Here is a 20537-nt window from a genome sequence, read left to right as displayed (position 1 = left end):
AGATTACTATCTTTGGTACAGCTCCATAATATGTAGATTACTAGCTTTGGCATCCATATACCCATACTGGCCTCAGTACTTGCTTGTAAATTGATAATTGTTAATGGATAATGTGGAATTTTTTCCAATCAGCCAAAAAAATTTCTTATATTTAATATGAAGCTCCCCTCGCGTCTAGGGTGATGCCCAAATATTTTACTAATGTTGCATAAGGAACTTGGGTATCATTAATTTATTTTAACTGAGAAATTTTCTATTTTTTTATTTGTAAAGTTAATGTGTGCAGATTTAGTCTCATTTAATTTTATTCGCAATTTTCTGGTCCAGGTATGTATTGTATTTACTGATAGTTGCAACTTATCAGTCGCTTCTTCACTAGTATCTCCTATCACTAGTATGGCTCTATCATCCGCAAAGGTGGCAATAGTGATCTGTTCTAGCTCTGAAATGTCACACGTATACACTAGATACAGGACCGGGCCTAATACACTCACTTGTGGCACGCCAGCTTTGATCTCCCTTAAATCGGTGTACACTTCTTCTTGTTTTACTCTGAAATATCTATTCGCAATGTATGATTCTAAGATTTCTGAATACTGTTTAGGCATGAACGTTCTTAGTTTATAGTTTAAACCCTCATGCTAGACTTTATCAAACGCCTGTGCTACGTTTAAGAAGATTGTAGAGCAGACTTTCTATTCTTCTAATGTTTTTTCTATTATATTTGTTATTCTGTGAACTTGATCTATAGTGAAATGTTTATTTCTGAAACCAAATTTAAGATTTGGTATAAGATTTTTTCTTTCTCTTATTGGTTTTCATCTTTCCAATAGAAGTTTTGCAAGCAGCATTTATTAGGTGTGTCAGCTTAACTATGGCTTTTCTTGGTAAATTTTTTAATAGTTCTCCTGTCATGAGATCATATCCTGGAGCTTTCTTAAAATTATTTTCTTTTAGCTCTGTTAATACTTTTCTAAATAATGTCACCGTTATTTTTTCTTCGGTTTGGAATGGTTCTTCCGATCTCAGTTCTTCACCATCATTGCCATTGGGTTTGAACATGCTTTCTAAATGATCTGCAAATCGTTCTGCTTTCTGTTCGTTACTTCTAGCCCAGTTGCCGGGTTCCAACTTGATTTTAAATATGCTGACACAATTGACAATAGTCTGGCAGTATAATACCTAATAGTACTAACCGCATGATCCCCAAGCAGACCATACTGACTTTTTTGACAGTCTTAATGCCTTTTTATATTATAACCATCAATAAATTGAAAATTGCTTAACGTGTCACTCATTTTTTTTAAATTTGTTTAAATGTAAACAGTACAGCACTTGTATAAAAAAGTAAAAGTCTGTACAAATACATTGCTCTTTTCCAATCTGAATAATTTGGGAATAATCTTTTAACTAATTTATTAAAAAAACATATATTAAAAGTATAAATAACTTTATATCTGTAAATAATTTACGATAAAAATGTATTCGTATATGTTAAAAAGCAGATACAATATTTGTATTTTAAAAACGTAGATAATTTGTTCAAATTTACATTCTTTTAGAATATGACAATTCACTTTTCACTATTGTTTTCAGAATAACACATTTCTGAAAACATTGGGCATTCTTAGTTAGACTATTCATTATGTCAAAGCATTTTAAATATAATTAGAATGTAATTCTAGACAAAGACACAACAACAACAGACATTAAACAAATAGTCAACACAATAAAACATGCTTAAATTAAATATTGTTCAACAAACAAAAAGGATGAAAAACCTAGGTCAACTTACGAAAACCATTCTAGACTAAAGGAGACAGATGAAAGGAGAGAACAGGAGATGAACAGTATAAGCAAGGAAGTGCTAAATAAAATAAATAATATCATTACCAAGGCAATAAGGAAAGATATAAGAAACTACAAACTAGAAAAAACTAAGCAAGCAATAGACATGAGGACATAAAAGTTTGGAGAATAATTCTGCAAAAGGGAAAAATAGAAATTAACAAACTAAAACACAGGACTGGAGAAGAAACTACGAGCAGAGATGAAATATTAAAATAGTAGAAGACTTCTACACAGAGCTATATAGATCAAGAGAAAAAGATAACAATATGCAACCTCCAATTACAGTAAAATCCTGGGTTAATAAGCCAAGGATCAAATTTAATGCACGGTATAACAAAATCAGTAATTAAAATGGCCCTGTAGAAAATGAAAAATAATCGGACCCCGGCAAAAATCGAATAGTGTAAGAAGCATTAAAAATTGGAGATCTATTACTTGAAAAATTAAACTTCTTTTCAATATCTGCCTTCACAACGTCAATATTCCAACAGACTGGAACAACACTACCGTTTCGATGTTTACAAGTTATAGAGCATCATCAGGTCCTCAAGAAACTAAAGGATATCAGTACAAGGAATTATTTAAGTGTGTCATTAATATATATTACAAAAACAATTCTCAAAATAAAAAAAAAATTACTGCGATACTGTTTACATTACTAAATCGTCGTTATAAGTTAAAAGAATTAAATAATTCAAATATAATTTATAAGATTTAGCCATACGGCTCACACTCCCTCTAAGGGTAAAATTCACTCATCCCAGATACCTACGGTATCAAAAGGATTGAGTTCTGGTGGGACTCTTTCCGTGTTATTGAGCTCTAGATGACTTGGTATGTTGACGTGTATTTTCGTACACATCGGAACGTCGCGAAGAGTACAGCTTTCTGCATGGCCTTATAGAGATATTCATTCATTTGTATTTAATAAGATATTCTTCATTTATCTTCTTTTATTTAATAACTTTTATATTCTTTGACATTGTGATTACTGTACTATATTTGTCTAAAAGACTATAAAGGTATTTTTATAAAAGCTCAAAAATTATTGACTAACGTTGACAAAATATCAGTTAATATTTTTCAGGTAACTTTGCAAGATGAACTGAAACAACGACTCAATATGATGTCATTACTAATACATTATTTAAGAATTTTAAATATATGCAGGCAGCTTTTTAGCTGCTACTATAATAAATTTTGAGTATCAGCTAAGTATATGTATGATGTATGTTTATATTCCGCTCTAAATAAAAATATAATAAAATATGGTAATTGGTTTTTCTGAAGGTTTTTTAAAAATGGATACTGATGTGATAAATGCGATGATTTTACAACACATACTTGTATCATGAATAGATAACACACTATTTTAATAAATTTGAAAAATATATAACAATAAAAGTTGTTAGTGATATAGTATTAATACTGCAGGAAAAAGTTGTTAGAAAGAATAACCTAGTTAAAATTTTTAAACATTGCTTTATTACATATATTTTTATGTTTTTTGTTGCTATTCGACTCTGACGTAGAAAAGTTTAGAGGACACTTGCATAGGTCAAGATCAAAGATATATGAACATTTTATTAAAATATAGTACTCTAATGGTTTCTTATATTTTTTAATACATGACACTTAATTTGTAAAACCAGTAATAACATAAAATTTGGTTAAGGTTTCTTTTATCTTCTATATGAGTTCACCAGATGCAAAACTTTGTATTTACCGTATAAGTCAAACTGAGTTATTTGCAAAAAACTCGTAAATTTTGCAAAAAACCTTAGGATTTAATAATAATGGCACTTTTTCTGATAGATAAACGCTCTATTAGGTATAATTATAATGATTTTAAAAAGGAAAAGACAGTTAAGATCTGATTTCACGTACAGGGCGCCTGTGCATCCGCTTATACGTATTTCGGCCTAATAGGCCTCATCAGAACGGCTTTCGCAGTTACTCTGAACGTGAAAATAAATCTTTTCTGTCTTAGGAAGCAACTCTAACAGGGCTTCGTATAGACGCAAATAGCGACATCTGATAATAAAATCCGTAAACTAATTTTCGAAACCAAATTCAGAATTTCGCTTTAATCTGCACCTTCTAAGAATTGCAAGGCAAAACAGACGCGCAGGCGCCCTGTACGTGAAATCAAATCTTGACTGTATTTTCCTTTTTATTCCGATATACTCTGTACGAGTACAAGAAACCAATTCGTTAAGAATTTTGCTTAGTTGAGGAGATATGTTGTGGAATGCAATTTTTAGATTCCCCATGTCTCTAATAACATCTTTATTAACGTCTCTTTTGCCTTGCAATTCTTAGAAGGCACAGATTAAAGCGAAATTCTGAATTTGGTTTCGAAAATTAGTTTACGGATTTTATAATGATTTTATTCTTAGAAAGTTATTGTGTTTGCTAGGAAAGTAAGAAAGTAAAAATATTGAAAATACCGAGTTTTGCAAGTAAACCTTGTAAATACAGATTTATACAACTAACATTTGCAAATACATGATAATAGTCAACCATTAACGATAGTAGTGGTTCTTCGATTTGGATTAGTCTATTTTTCCAACCTAGTGTATTACGAATGAGCAAGAAAGCATGTGGAATTATTAAACTTTTAGTCAACAGTTTATTTTTATCCAAAGTATAAAAGGTCTTACAATATCCTATACAAGTTCCTCTGGGTCCTCGTCATCAATATGATCATTTTTTTCTTTTTCTGAATTTTCTTTTCTCAAAATTTTCTTTGGATGTATGTATGTATGCCTTTTTAGGACTGTGGGACATAATATAACATAAAGCTACGATATGTTTTATTAAGGTTTATAAGGATATATAAATTAACATTATTATTCTTGTTCACATGGAGTCCCTAAACTAAGTGTGTTGTCCATGTCTGATTGTCATGTCACAGCTGTCACTTGTGGTTCTGTTTACCAAGTGCAACGTTGCCAAGTACATGCGTACATGAGACACGCAGAGCAAGCATCTATTAAGGGTTTGCCGAATGATATCTTGTAGTGTTTAATTAACGTATGTTCGGAAATATGATAACTTTAGGAAATGATGTGGATAACGTTGACAATACATTTTGTAAAGCTTTGTAAAATTCATACCATATGGTAATAACAATCAGTTGATCGTCCTCGATATACTAGATTATAGTATCCTCCAGATACTAGATACTATTAGTCGTGAATATGGACTTAAAATTAATGTACAGAAGACCAAGGTAATGATAATCGATCGAATTAGAAATAACTAGCTGGAAATACGAAACGTAGCGGGGTTTGAAGTGGTCAGCCGTTTCAATTACTTAGGTTCTGTTATCACAAACAATGGTGAATACGAAGAAGAGATACGTCGACGTCTTATAATGGCCAGATCAGCAACGGTCAAACTTACTAAAATCTGGAAAGATACGAACATAACCAGAAACACGAAACTGCGTCTAGTACGGACGCTTATCTTTCCTATCGCTACCTATGCGTCAGAAACTTGGAGCATTAAAAAGTCCGACTCACGACGTATAATGGCCTTTAAAATGTGGGTATATCGTAGAATGATGCGCATACCCTGGACAGCACATCGCACAAATGTCTTAATATTGACAGAACTCGACATGAATACTAGGCTTACCACAATCATCAATCAAAATATATTGAGTACTTTGGACACATTATCACACGAATGGAAGGCATGGAGAGGTTGGTGGTTGAAGGCAAGGTAGATGGTAAAAGAACCCGAGAAAGATCGCCACTCCGATGGTCAGGCCAAATAAAGTGCGCTACCGGTTACTCTCTGTCTGAGGCAGCAAACCGCTCCCAGGAGAGAGAAGAATGGATAGCAACCATTCGTCAAATACCATAACGTCATCACATCTTTACGAAGGATAAAGGATAGAGGAGAAGGAGGATCGTCCTCTGTCAGCTGACAGAGGCTGTCAGCTGAAACTCAATTTTTAAAATTTTTGCAAATACAGAGTCTTGCATCTAGTGGACTGCTATGTTATCTTCCAGATTTTTATAGAATTCTATATTTTTATAAAGTAGAAAAACTCAAAATATATATCAAGAAAACACTGAAAACTTTTTTTTCAAAACTTCCACAAAATTTATTGGATCACTACAGCTGTTTCGGTAGAGTGCCTTTCTCAAGTGATCTATTTTTAGTATGTGTTTACACTTTATAATCTTTAACGAAATAGATTAATGAGGGGAGAACTGTTTGTCTCAAGTTGGTCATTCAGAATTCTGTCTGTGTTTTTTAATTTGTTAATTTCCATAGATTCTAATACAGATAGCTTAAGCCCTATTTTGGATGAGAAAAATTTTAAATTCGTCATGGAAAGAATGATTATGATCTTAAAGGTGCCTATGTAGAATCTGTTTTTCTATTATTGAAAGCCCTTTTATGATCTGCTATACGTCTGTTAAAAGTTCTACAAGTGTGACCGATGTAAGTTTTTGGGCAGGTTATGCCTCTTGCTTCAATTTGTCCAATAATACACAATAATATTGGCTATCGATAGGTTTACCTTTATCAACATAGACTATTAAGCATTAAGCCACTTGGCCGCTTCGTAGTACTTTTGCCGGCATAGTCCACCGTGCGATCATTATGTTCTGTGGGTATACTGGTGGTTCCAAGTTTCATCAATAGTTATCAATCGACGCCAAAAGTCTGACGGATTGACCTTCATAAGTTCAAAACGTTTCTGAGAAATGGTAGCAAAATCATGATAATGTTTAATATTTAAAACTGTTTTTTAAAATATGACTAGAGCCCTCTTTACTAATTCTTCACCTTCACTTTACGATCAACGAATCGGCCAATATGCCCGCTCCGGCGCTGTCCATACTTATTTTTTAGTTATTTATCATTATCATATTATTACCAAAAAATGGTAAGTTGGACTATATATTTATATTTTTGAAGTACAAATTGTATGATTTATTGTAGATGAATTTGATAGTGATGCTTTTAGTGGGTTGGATTATGAGCGTTACTCATTTATACCCTTAGAAGAAGAAGAAACTGATTTTTCATCAAATTCGGATAAAGTTAAAATTAAAAATAAACGAATACAACAAGCTAAATCTGAAAGTAGCATATATGCTATAAACAATTATTAGATCCATCTTGTAGTAATAGTAATAATGACATAATCGGCACTAAAAAAATCATTTAATTGTAAATTATGATAAAATGGATAGTGATATTGTAATAACAAATCAAGTGTTGGTCGAAAATTGCTCCATTAATCAACAAATAGTGGAAAATGAGAATTTAAGATGTTCGGTGGAAAATGTCGTTTGGTAATCATCAGCAATGTATTTTTTCTAAAAACTATGGACTTACTCCTACTTACGCTGCAGCAATGTCCTTGAATGGTGACCTGCTACCAGTTTCTCTGCTTTTTTTGAATGCAAAATTGTTGACCTTACAGTAAATCAAACAAATCTTTATGTAACTCAGCAAAAACTTTCAGATAATGTTTCTCAGAAATCAAGATTACACGAGTGGCATCCAACTGACAGGAGAGAAATATATAAATTCATTGGTCTTCTAGGATACATCGGATTAGTCAGAATGCCTTCGCTCTCACATTACTGGTCTAGAGATGCCTTGTTTCGAAATGATATTGCTTCCCATACTATGAGTCGTAATCGCTTTGAACTGTTACTTAGAATGCGTCATTTCTCGGATAATACAAATAACTCAGGTGACAGGCTTCACAAAATCAAACCATAAGTGGACTTACTCATGCAAAGAAATACGAAATGGTATGATGATATCATTGGCTTAACCAACTTTAAAGAAACACAAGAAATAGCAGAGACATTTATAACGAAAAGAGAATACAAGTTACTAGAATATGCAGAAGAAAAAAAGAGAGGTTTTGAAAAAATACGTACAAGAAATCCTAGAACATAACAACAGGCACAAGAGCAGAAAATTCTATAAAAGAATAAAATAAAGCATACAGTCATTTAGACCAAAATTAACAATATGCAAAGACAAGGACGGAGAACTTCTAACAGATAAACAAAAAATTATAATGAGATGGAAAGAGTACTTTGAGGAAAACCTAAATGCGGGCAATGGAAATGATCAAAACGAGACAATATATTTTACGGCGGAGCAGCACGTTGAAAATTCGAATTATGAAGAAGTAGTTCAAATAATAAAGAAACTAAAAACAGTAAAGTGCCAGAAACGGACGGAGTTTCGGCAGAATTGTTGAAATATGGTGGACTCAAACTCTGGGAAAAAACCCAGTATCTACTAAAGTTGGTATGGACCAAGGAGCAAATGGTGCAAATGGAGAATGCCAGAATTACAGACCAATTACATTGCTAAATGTAATATACAAAATCCTTTCTGACATTATCTACACTAGATTGTCAGAATACTCCTAAAATATAATTGGTGATTACCAAAATGGATTCAGATCAAATAGAGCCACTACAGAATATATTCATACTTAGACCAATACAAGAGAAAGCTTATGAATACGACGTAAAACTAGATACTACGTATATAGACTTTAAACAAGCTTTTGATAGTGTGAAAAGAGACAAAATGCTGGAAGACCTCCAAAATCTAGGTATACCAAAAAAATATATCACCCTCAGAAAAATGACGTTGCAGAGGAATAGGAAGACGGAACATGGAGGATCAGGAGAAACGACGAGGTTAATAAACTAAATGAAGAATATGACATTATAAGATTTGTGAAAAGTCAAAGACTATCATAGCTGTGACATGTTCAGCGACAAGAAGACACAAAACGACAAAGAAGATGTTACCGTGGAAGCCGGTAGGAAGGCGGAAAAAGAAGGAAGACGACCTGAAAACCTTGAATATAAGACAATGGAGGAGAAGGAGCCAAGAAAGATCTGAATGAAAGGACATAGCCAGACAGGAAAAGACCCATCCATGGTTATGATGCCACAAGAAGAAGAAGAAGTGGACTTACCCATGGAGAGGTATCAAGACATATATACTACGGGAGAAGTATTTTGAGTTGATTAGACCAATATATACCACCAAAAACACACAAATATGGTGTGAAGATAGGTAAAAAATTATTTTTTCACTTTTTATGATTGTTAAAAAAAAAAAGAAAGCAAAATCGAAAGCTGTACGTCTTTAAGGATTTGTCATCAACTCTCCCTCATGTACCTTTTAGAACCATCAAAAACCTGTATAAGGTTTTTACGTGAAATCGATGATTTTTTCTCAGAGAGACTGGGAAGTTTTACTGTATTTCTTTGATACTTTTGCACGTAATATTGGGTTTATTAGTTGTTTTTTTATATGTTTAATATTAACCACAAACCGACGACCAACGTAGTACTTATATTTAATTTGTTGTAGTACTTGATACATACAATTCTTCACAATAAAAAAACTGTAAGTATAAATAAAAACACGACACATAAATAAAAACATACAATTATCATTGTATAATTTATAATTATATATATTGGAATGTTTTCTTGTTGTAGTTCACTAACCACCACAATAAAAAACAAAACATCAATTTAAAAATACGTTATGAATATTTAACTTAACCGGATATGGTATTGAATAATTGACCACATGGAATAATATAACCAATATTTATAAACATTTTATATTTGTACTTAAAAGGAAGATAATCTAATTAAAGAAAAAAGTAGGAAATACATATTTGAACTGGTTTTTTCTTCATTCCTAGAAGTTTGATAAAATATGATCACACTTTTTTGGTTTTGACTGATTACACTGAAAAACACATGTTTTGTTCTATGTATTATTTCCACTTTTTCTTGTGTATTTTGATAAGTAGAGGTCAAATATGCAATAAAAAAATACATGAACCAGCTCAAGAAGAAAATGATGATATACAAGATATTAATTTAAGGTGACCTTAATGATTTTTTCGTGATTTGAGTTTACTCAAAAAATAAGCGGGGTCGCGCCTTAAGAATTATTGGAAAGTATGTTAGAACAGCAACAGGCAAGAGCATTTTGAGAAGTTTTTTTTTTTCTGACAACGAGAGTTAGTGTATTGTAATGATATTTTACCGCAGTTAAATACCACAAGAGTTTCGTTTATTGATAGACTCATCCAAAGTTTGCCTTAACTATTGTATTGCATAATGGTAACCAATTCCATTCAGTCTCTTTGGCACATTCTGCAAACATAAAAGAGGCACATGAAAATATGAAACTGATTTTAAAAATATCCAATATAATAGATGCAGATGAAACTTATGTGTTGATCTTAAAATAATTAATATGTTGCTTGACTTGAAGACAGGGTATACAAATTTTTGCTGTTTTCTTTGTGAATAGCAGAGCCAAAATCGCAAATTCTATAATATAAAAAAATTCTGGCCTAGCGTAAATCCCTTAACACAAAATAATATTTATTCATACAAATGGTTAATAATACAAAGTAAGTACATTTTTACAATTTTTTTTTTGAAAAAATGGTAAGTGCACAGGTGATCCTAATGGCACTGCAGTAACATATTACACACGTATGTGCCACTAGTATCACCGTTGATCGTGAACACCGTAATGCTTTTTAGTGAAACATGTCAAACAGTAAAATTTTTCACAAACATTACAAAATGTAGAAACAAGTTTGGGTTTCTTTTGAGCTTCTTTACTGGCTTTTGTTGCACCTGTTTCAGTGTAAAATTGGTTACAACGTCTTCTCTTCTTCCTATTGTTTGTAGTTTTGGCGTCAACTGTAAAAAGCATATGCTTTACAGAAGTAATAGGTTCAGGCATCGTACTGTAATTGACTCAACTAAAGATTAGCATTTCCCGAAATGAGGTAACTTACTGTTTTGGTGTGTTGAAGGAATTATATATTATTAAAGTATTGATAACAGCCTTATTCAATAAATCTTTAATTGCAGCTTTATTGTACCAGCGAACAGTTTTTCTCAGAGGTGAGAAATAGCTTACGAGTTAATCTGAGGCGTCAACAGCATCTTTTCCTTTGTTGTAGTCTATAATTGCTTCAGGTTTAATTATAGTTACACCATCCTTTTTATGTTTATCTTTCTCTTTTTTATGTCGATTCCATGTCTGGTCGTCAAGAAAAAAACATCACGTTTATCGAGCCATTTGCCTATTACAATACCATCAAGATGTTATTTTCCAATTATTTCTTCTTTTTTTAATTTTGCCTTAAATTATAAAGTATATCTTCTGGAATATATTTTTTGATTTTATGTAGTGTCTACAAGTGACTATTAGCATCTAATAATTGTTTTGCTAAAGGCAAAGACGTGTAGTAGTTATTGGTTATTACAACTCTTCCTTTTTGTAGATAGTCTTTTGCTAAATCTAGTACAATGTTTTCCGATAAATCCTGCCCTTTATTAGCCATTTTGACTGTATACATAATCATTTTTAGAGTATAACCTACAGGATTACATAATTTCAAACCAGTTTCAAGCCATAGCGGTGACGCTTTGAAGGCATATATTGTTTAAAAAGTAGTCTTCCTCGAAAGAGAATATTACTTTTATTAACAACTAGTATTTAGCTAGGATTACATTGTGGGCAAAACGTAATTGTGTCACTTCAAATAATTTTCTAATTTTATGGTTACAACCGTTTGGTAAAGCGGCCGTGTTATCAGCAAAATTTAAGAATCTTAAAAGAAGCTGAAATCTGTTTCTGGTTATTACAGAAGAAATAAAAGTAAAATTATACAATGGTAACTTACTCTAATATTAAGCAATTTTAAGAATCTTGACAAATCCCATATAGGTACATAACACAACCCAAACATTTTAAAATTTCTTCTTTATTGGTTTCCATGCCTGAATTGTGAATGATCTGTTGTAACGTTGTGCATTTTTTACTTGCGCAGTATTTCTGTTAGTCTCCTCTACAATAAGTTGTAATATTTCATCATCGATCAGTTTCCTATATATATGAAAATAAGTTAGTTCGGTTATATTGTGAGAATAACTATCATCATAGACATATGCTTCATTACCAGGACACTGTATATCGAGACGTAAATAAGTACAGTCAACTTCGTACCATTCATCGTCATTATTTTGCTTGTCGTTAGATTTTAAAGACTTTTGTACATTTTCATCCAATAAGCTTGAATCACTGTGACATTCATCTTCTTTATCCGATTCTTTTTCGTTACTCGGGTTGTATTCTGAAACGGATAACAAAAATTCATCAGAATTCTCCCCCTCTAACAATTGGAGCAACTCCGCCTCTGCCAACTTTTTATTTTTATTTGGCATACGCTGCGTCTTACTTTTACTTGGTAAATTATACATGATCTGAACGACAAATTCCAATTAAAAAAAGTAACTTTACTAGCACTGTTTTTCATTAATTAAATGTAAGCAGAAACATTTGAGGTTATGTAAAATAAATACTGTAATATTTTGTTTATCCTTACAAATAATCCAGCAACAGAATTTTAAAACGAATAAACTGCCTATACTTACTTTACATAATTTCAAATTCACCAAAAAAACTGCTAATTCCGTAGAAAATCTTGGTAATAAATGCCACTAACCGTTTCTACAACGCCTTATTCTCAACTGTCGTTACAAGCTATTTACAACATTATCGCGCCTAACAAAAGAACATAAGCAAGCTATGGGTTTCTAGTGTGCCACAGTAAAACTATTTGAGCGTCCTTACAGTGCCGGCCGTTACACCAATTCTGAAAGCTAAATACGCACAAGCAACACCGGTAATCCTAATGGCACAATTGTAATCTGTTAATTAGGATCGCCGGTGATCCTTGTGGCAGCCAATGTGTTCCTGCTAAGAAAAAGGTTGCAAATGCACCTTTCGTTAATCCTAAAAAAGTATACCTGCCACCACTGCATATCAAATTAGGATTGATGAAAAATTTTGTCAAAGCTATGTACAAGTTTTTTGTACTTAAAAGAAAGTTTACTAGACTAAGTAATACGAAAATCAAAGAGGGCATCTTTGTAGGTCAACAAATACGAGATTCGGTAAGATAGTTTCGAAACAAATTTAGATTTCTGCTTTAATCTGAACCTTCTATAAATGCAAGGTATAACAGACGTTGATAAAGATGTAAAAAGAGACATGGGGAATCTAAAATTTGCATTCCACGACATGTCTATCAACTAAGCAGAAATCCTTAACGAATTTGTTTCTTGTACTCATACAGAGTAGATCCGAATAAAATGAAAAAGACAGCAAAGATTTGATTTCACGTACAAAGCGTCTATGTATCTGTTGATACGTATTTCGACTTAATAAGTCTCATCAGAACAGTTATTCATAGCCGTTCTCAACGTGAAAAATAATCTTCTCTGTCTTTTAAGAAGCAACAATAAAATGGCTTCGTTATGGACGCAATAGCGACATCTGATAGAAAAATCGGTAAGATAGTTTCGAAACATTTTAGATTCCCCATGTCTCTTTTAACATCTTTTTCAACGTCTGTTATACCTTGCATTTATAGAAGGTTCAGATTAAAGCAGAAATCTGAATTTGTTTCGAAACTATCATACCGATTTTTCTATCAGATGTCGCTATTGCGTCCATAACGAAGCCATTTTATTGTTGCTTCTTAAAAGACAGAGAAGATTATTTTTCACGTTGAGAACGGCTATGAATAACTGTTCTGATGAGACTTATTAAGTCGAAATACGTATCAACAGATACCTAGACGCTTTGTACGTGAAATCAAATCTTTGCTGTCTTTTTCATATCATTAAATACGAGATTATATAAAGAGTAACAATTTCGAAAGCAGCCTTAATGACTTAAAAAAAGATCATGGATCTGTATAAAAAATATGGTTAAAAACTTCTTAGGAGACTATAAAGACGACAACTGCAAGGAGTGTGTCAATAATCTACTGAAAGCCTATCCTATTGATTTGGGCTGCAGCATGTCTCTTATAATCCATTTCCTTGATTGTCACTTGAGCTTTTTCCACAAAATCTTAAAGATGTGATGAATATGGTAAACATTTACATCAAGATATTTCAAGCATAGAAACACGATATCAAGCAAATGGAGCCCAAGAATGCTGGCTGACTACTACTGAAAACTTAAGAAAGATGTGCTAAAAGCAAAATACTTATTAAAATCCCTCATAAGCACCTTATAATGTAGTAAACTCATACCATCTAAAATACTATAAGAATCAGTCACTAAAACCTTTTGTTGTCCAGTCTAATAGTATAAGTACATATTTAATTTGTTTAGTAAATTTTACGATTATTTAAATTTAATTTTTACTAAATACAAAGTCATTTATTATAAGATAATTTACGGCATAGAAATGTCATTTTACGACTTATTAATTACACATATATATTATATACATGTTAAGTCATACAGCATACTGTGAAAGAAAATTAATAAAATATATATACTACTAGGGTTATTAGCGACATACATTTATCACAGTTCACATAGAAACATTAAAGTTTTTTCTATTATAAATTTTAAAAGTATTTTATTAATTGCTCAATTTTACAGTTTTTTCTTACAGTAAAATTTTTGTGAGAAAATGAAAATATATTACATTACAGTGTAATCAAGAATTAGATCCATAATTATAATAACTGTCATTGGTATCTACATTTGGATTCTAAATGATGACTGGGTATGTGCTTCGGTATAAGTTACATGCATGCAACATTCTTCTATTAACTTTTCACATTTCCGCACACTTTTTTCCCAAATGGCAGGAGTAGCAGTATCCAATGCTTCTTGTCATGTTTCCAAAACTGCTGCGTCACTGTAACGGTTACGTTCAATATAGTAATCATAGTAAATTTTGCATATTTCCCAAATATGTCCAATGGTATTGAATTTACAATAGTAAGCGGGCAATTTTAACATGTTATGTTTAATACTATATAATCTCTTTTTTTTATGTAGACATGATTCTATCTGTTTTTCAATGTGCCTCCAGTAAGTTGTCTTTCCATCGTTTTCGTGGTTTTCCTACTGATCGTCTTCCTTTTGGGGAATGGTCTCTTGCCATCTTTACTACTCCATTTGTTGTCATTCGGCTTATATGATCGTTCCATTCTACTCGTCTATTTCTTATCCAATCCTTGATGTTCTCCACCTTGCATCTGTGTCGTCTATCTGTATTTCTAGCTCTGCCCTATAGTGTTTTACCATTAATTTTTCTATGTTTTCATCTTTGCTGATTCTAACATTCTTTCTGTCCACTTTGTGTCAGGTCGTGTTTCTGCGGCTTATGTCATTATTGGTCTGTTACTGTTTTATAAATTCTGCCTCTCATGTCTTTCTTGATATTTTTATTTCTTTATATTGTTTCATTCAGGCAACCTGCCGATCTGTTTGCTCTATTGTGACCTTCCAGCTCTAATTTACAGCTTACTAAAGATCATTGCTATATTATCCTCGAGTACAGGTTTGATTTCATTACCAATTTTCTCCCAATTGCCGTTAAGAAACATATTCATTGCTTCACCGAAATCTTTATCGCCATAAGTCATAGAAATGAAAAAAAAATTTTATTTCAAAATTTTTAGTAAAAGGTATAAATAAAATACCCAAACGGGCTATATCACAAATAGAGAACGTTTTCGGAATATAAATTCCATCATCAGTGTAACAAAGTGCACATGCTATGAGCCACTAAAATATATGATTAAAAACCCTTTAAATGATATAAATTTACAAATATGTTACATTATATACTATTAAAAATTAAGATGTCTAAGTTACCGTTGGAATTGGTAACACGGCAACGTATGGCTCTACATCGGTTACTTGGTCCTGGTGGTTATCAACAGGTCCTTGGTGGTTATCAACAGGTCCTCGAAGACACTTTGTCTCAGGACCAAGTAACCGATGTAGAGCCATACGTTGCAATGTTACCAATTCCAACGGTAACTTAGACATCTTAATATTTAAAATAAAATCCACAAGGAAAATAATTCCTGTAGCTGGCTGTATACCACGTATAACAAAAGAGGTTAGTCTTTGTATGTGGGTATATTTTATTTTATAAAAACCCTTAAAAGGGCAACATTACAAGCAGTTGCCAACCGTAGTCCGTTTGAAGAGGTTTACTCTCCGGACACTGGAACTCACTTAAGCATGGGTGTATGTTACCTGAAGTAAAATCTAATTAAAATATTAAACATCATATAATATTATAAACATCATGTACATTCTTCGGTAACATTTTTCAATTTAAAGGGTTTTTACCCAAATATTTTGGTGGCTCAGGCATGTTAACCTGCATTTTAACCTGATGATGGAACAGTTGTTCGGAAAACGTTCGTGCTTGTAATGTTGCCCTTTTAAGGGTTTTTATAAAATAAAATATACCCACATACAAAGACTAACCTCTCTTATCTTAATATTTAATAGTATATAATGTAACATATTTGTAAATTTATATCATTTAAAGGGTTTTTACCCATATATAACACAACAAAATAATTTGTTTAATTTCAATTTCGAGAAAGATAAATAGAATTCCTGTTAAAGATATAAATAATATACATATTTCATTAGAGTTTAATAATAAAAGTGATTGATCGAAAATATTAATATTTATGATGAACTTGAACTAGACATTTATTGAATGTATTTTATAAACAATTGACGATGTGTTTTTGAACTACACAAACTTGTGCATCCTTATGCAGGCGGAATACACTTTTATTGTCAGTATAGTCACTAATAAAATTATATTTTTTGCGATAACGCTTTGAAAATCTTCTTTTGGTTTTCAAAGCGCTTCTTGTCATTGTTTGTATGTCCATACTAGTATTTCCAAACCGTGATAAAAATGACGTCGCTGCATTTCGCCGTAAAAATTTTTTTTACGATATAATAAGCTATGGAATACCATATCGCATTCCAAATATTGTGTGGTACAAATACATTTTGTTAACTGTCATGTTTATCAATTCAAAGCAGTCAATTTACGTAAAACTTTAACTCTCCAACGGCGAAATTTTTTTTTGCAAAAAAAGTAAACTAAACATTAGAGATATTGTTCAAAATACTTTGTTAAACATATTGCTACAAGAATTTTTTTCACAATATATGTACTTTTTTCACAAAATGCCGTTACGTTTTGGTAACGCTAGCCGGCTAAGGTATGCAAAAAGTTCTTCTTCTTCTTCCTCTTTATAAGCAATTCTGCTTATTCATTAGCGGATTAATACCTCTATGAAAGGTTGTCACTCCATATTTTGCGCGGTCGTCTGATACTTCTTTTGCCGATTGGTGACTTATCTCTTGCTATTTTGACGACACGGGTGTTCTCCAGTCTGCGATTATGTCCATTCATTTATACACTGTATGTTACATTTTCTTCTAATGTCTTCACTTCTCTTTCGATCTCTCAGCGTATTTCCTGTAATTCTTCTCAGTACTCTCATCTCTGCCGTTTCCAGCAGTCTTTGCATTGTGGCTGTGTCGGGTCTTGTTTCTTTAGCATGTGTCATTATTGGTCTTACACTGGCTTTATAAATTCTTGACTTCATCTCAGTGTTAATGTGTCTGTTTCGCCAAATAGTGTTATTAAGGCATTCTGCCAGTTTATTTGCTTTTTGTACTTGATTTCTCACTTCTTTGTCCAGGTCTTCATAGCTGGACAGTGTAATTACCAGGTATTTTATTTTTTTATTTGCATTACTTGTTCAATACTGATGCCATCAGTTTCTATTTTACATCCGGTTGGTTCTTTGCTGACTACTATTGTTTAAGTTTTCTGAAATAAGATTGTCATAATAAATTCTTTTGCTCTTGCGGTAAATCTGTGCACCATCTTTGCAGACTATCCTTATCTTGGGCCATCAATATTGCCTCGTCTGCGTAACATAGTATTTTTATTTCTTTGTTTTCCATTCTGCATCCTCTTCCTTTGTTAACGTTGTTGATTATTTCATCCATGATTACATGGAAGAACATGTGGCTCAATAAATCCCCTTGTCTTATTTTGCTGCCTATTTCTATAGGTTCTGTAAGTTGTCCATCTATTCTGACTTTCATTTTGTTGTTTTGGTAGATGTTTTCGATAGTTTTGTATAACATTTAGGGAAACTTCTCTATTATACAGAAGATGGATTACATCTTTGAGTCTTACTCAAACGCTTTCTTTAGGCCAGTCAGACACAGAAATTTTGGTTTATTATACTCTAGCGATTTCTCAGTCATTTGCTTTATAACACACATATACCATATCACACATATATATATATATATATATATATATATATATATATATATATATATATATATATATATATATATATATATATATATATATATATTGCATCTGTAGGCGATCTTCCACTACGAAAACCCTGTTGTTAATCTCGTTACTGTTAATAAGCGCCATATTTCCTTTTGCAGACCGTAAAAATCATGTTCAATTTCTTTCGAAAAGCGTTCCCAGTAATCATTTTTTTATTTTTCTTACAAGTGCATGTGATTCGTTTCTAATTGTCTTGTAATTTTTGTCTTTACGTTTTTCCTTTGCTTCTGTACAAAACCATTAAGTTCTTCACCATGAAAACAATTTATCATTATTTATATTTCTTTTACCAAGAACTTCCTTGGCCAAGGCTAAGATATTAGACTTAATTTTTGCCTAGTTTTCTTCGACTATATCACTTTCTGTGATATATGTGTTTCTGCATTTTTCGGTTATTCTTTTCTGGAATAGGTATCTTGTGGAATCACCCTGAGCGCTTTCGATTTTTATCTTTGTGGTGTATTCTGGTGTTTTCTTCTCACGTATATATGTTTTCATTTGGATTTTGAACAATACCAATTTATGATCGCTTCCTATTTCTATTGATGTTAGTGCTCTTACATCCAAGATTTGAGAGAGCTGTAACTCTCTTCGACAGAATATAGTCTAGCATAGATCTTTGTCCTCTACTTCTACTATCCATTCTTGTTACTCTGCAGCATCTTCGCAGGCATTCCATCTCTTTTACTACTATCTTACTGCTGTTTTTCTTGTTTATGATCCAATTTTCAGCCCCATATGAAGACATGAGATGATAAAGGTGCCATGTCCACTTTTTCAGATATTGAGTAATTGAAGGAAACGCGTTTTCACTTATATATTTTTTTTAATAAATTTTATAAAAATTACCAATATCTTATTAGATTAGAATCGTTTTGTACTTTTTTATATAATATTTTTTGTTTTTCTAGAATTTAAACTTTTTTAGTAATTTTAATTTTAATGGACATAGCACCTTAAACAACCAACATTTTATGCAGATGTTGGTATAAACTTGAGTAGAGAAAGGTGTTATGTCACCTATGTTGTATTTAAATTTTAAAAAATAATAAAAAAAACTATTAAATAATCTGAAAATTAAATTTTATTTGCAGATTAACAAAAGCAAAGTAAGATACATTAAAAATTTATAAACAAAGACACAGAAACATTTAAATTTAACATGAATTACGTTTTTTCTTAGGGTTTTTCAAACATTCTTCTAAAACAATATCATAATACCATTTATACTCTGCTGGAATAAACGTAAGTTGATCTTGTAGATTTGAAATTTTTTCAGAAGTCAAACCACCGCATTTAGGTATTGATTAGGTATTTTAATATTAGGTATTGAAAAAGGTTAATAATGGAGAAGTTTTTGTTTTGTCCCCCACATTGATCTGACCAAATTATTAAATGATCAATTTGGGGATTTTCTTCTTTAAGAAGCAGACAAAATCGTAGAAAACAACTTGCTATTTCATTACTTCCCCTATTGGCAATATCCTTAGTCCATGTAAAAAAATAGGACTTATGACCAGAACTGGTTAAACAGTGGACTCCAAAGTTGTATAGCCACATTTGTCTTAAGTAAAAAGATTTTGACGTTGATAGCTTTGGCAAAGGCATCATTTGTTGAAGATCCATTGTTATGTAAAATTTTTCTTTGGAAATTTTTACTGCTTCGCGGTCAACTTTCTGCTGCGCAAAAGCAAGTTGAAAATTATTCGAGTGCTCTAAAGAGTTCTCTCCAGCATCGCATAAACTGCAAGGATCACTTTTTGGTACACCAAAAGATAAGTTAAACCTGGTTTCAAATATATGTCTGTAAAAAGAGAGACATTTAGTTTCGAGCTTTTTTGTTTGACAATCCTCTATATACAGTTGATGAAGTCGGTTAATATTTAGTAAAGGGGAAAGGTATTTCTTATGTGGGTTTTTAGTCCTAGAATAATGTGATTCTTCTGAAGGAAATTGCTTGATATGATTTTCAATGCAGTTTATTACTTCATCAGATATTTTTTTTTGGATTTTTGTGATGCCCTTGCTTACGTGGTGAGGGCATTACCTGGCCAGTCATTTTAAGTTTAAGTCATTTTGAGCTTTAAAGACTTTTTTTCGTCCAATTCGGTATAAAGAGCAGAAAGCATCTTTACACACTAGTGTATTTTTTTTATCACACGTAATAAAATATTTAAAGCTGTAAGCTTTCGTTTTTATATTTTTACGAGGGCGGTGACGATTAACGTTCTGCATCTTAATACTTTTAAAAATTAAAATATTTTTGGAATTTGTATCTAGCTTATAAAATTTTCTTAGAATTTCTTCTCTGCTTGCAATACTAAACTTCTCAGTACAGTTTAGTCTACATTTTTCTTTACACAGTAAATCTCTTTTAATTGTTTTT

At 31.9% G+C, this 20537-nt stretch overlaps 1 protein-coding gene across 2 annotated transcripts in view; it reads left to right on the top strand.

Moving 5' to 3' along the window:
• Window positions 1–20537, top strand: part of LOC140445632 (dopaminechrome tautomerase-like) — a 120358-nt gene that overhangs the window by 50220 nt on the left and 49601 nt on the right. The window lies entirely within an intron of this gene.

This window comes from Diabrotica undecimpunctata, chromosome 7 (genome assembly GCF_040954645.1).
Source record: "Diabrotica undecimpunctata isolate CICGRU chromosome 7, icDiaUnde3, whole genome shotgun sequence".
Taxonomy (NCBI): domain Eukaryota; kingdom Metazoa; phylum Arthropoda; class Insecta; order Coleoptera; family Chrysomelidae; genus Diabrotica; species Diabrotica undecimpunctata.
This window is presented reverse-complemented; position numbering and strand designations above follow the sequence as displayed.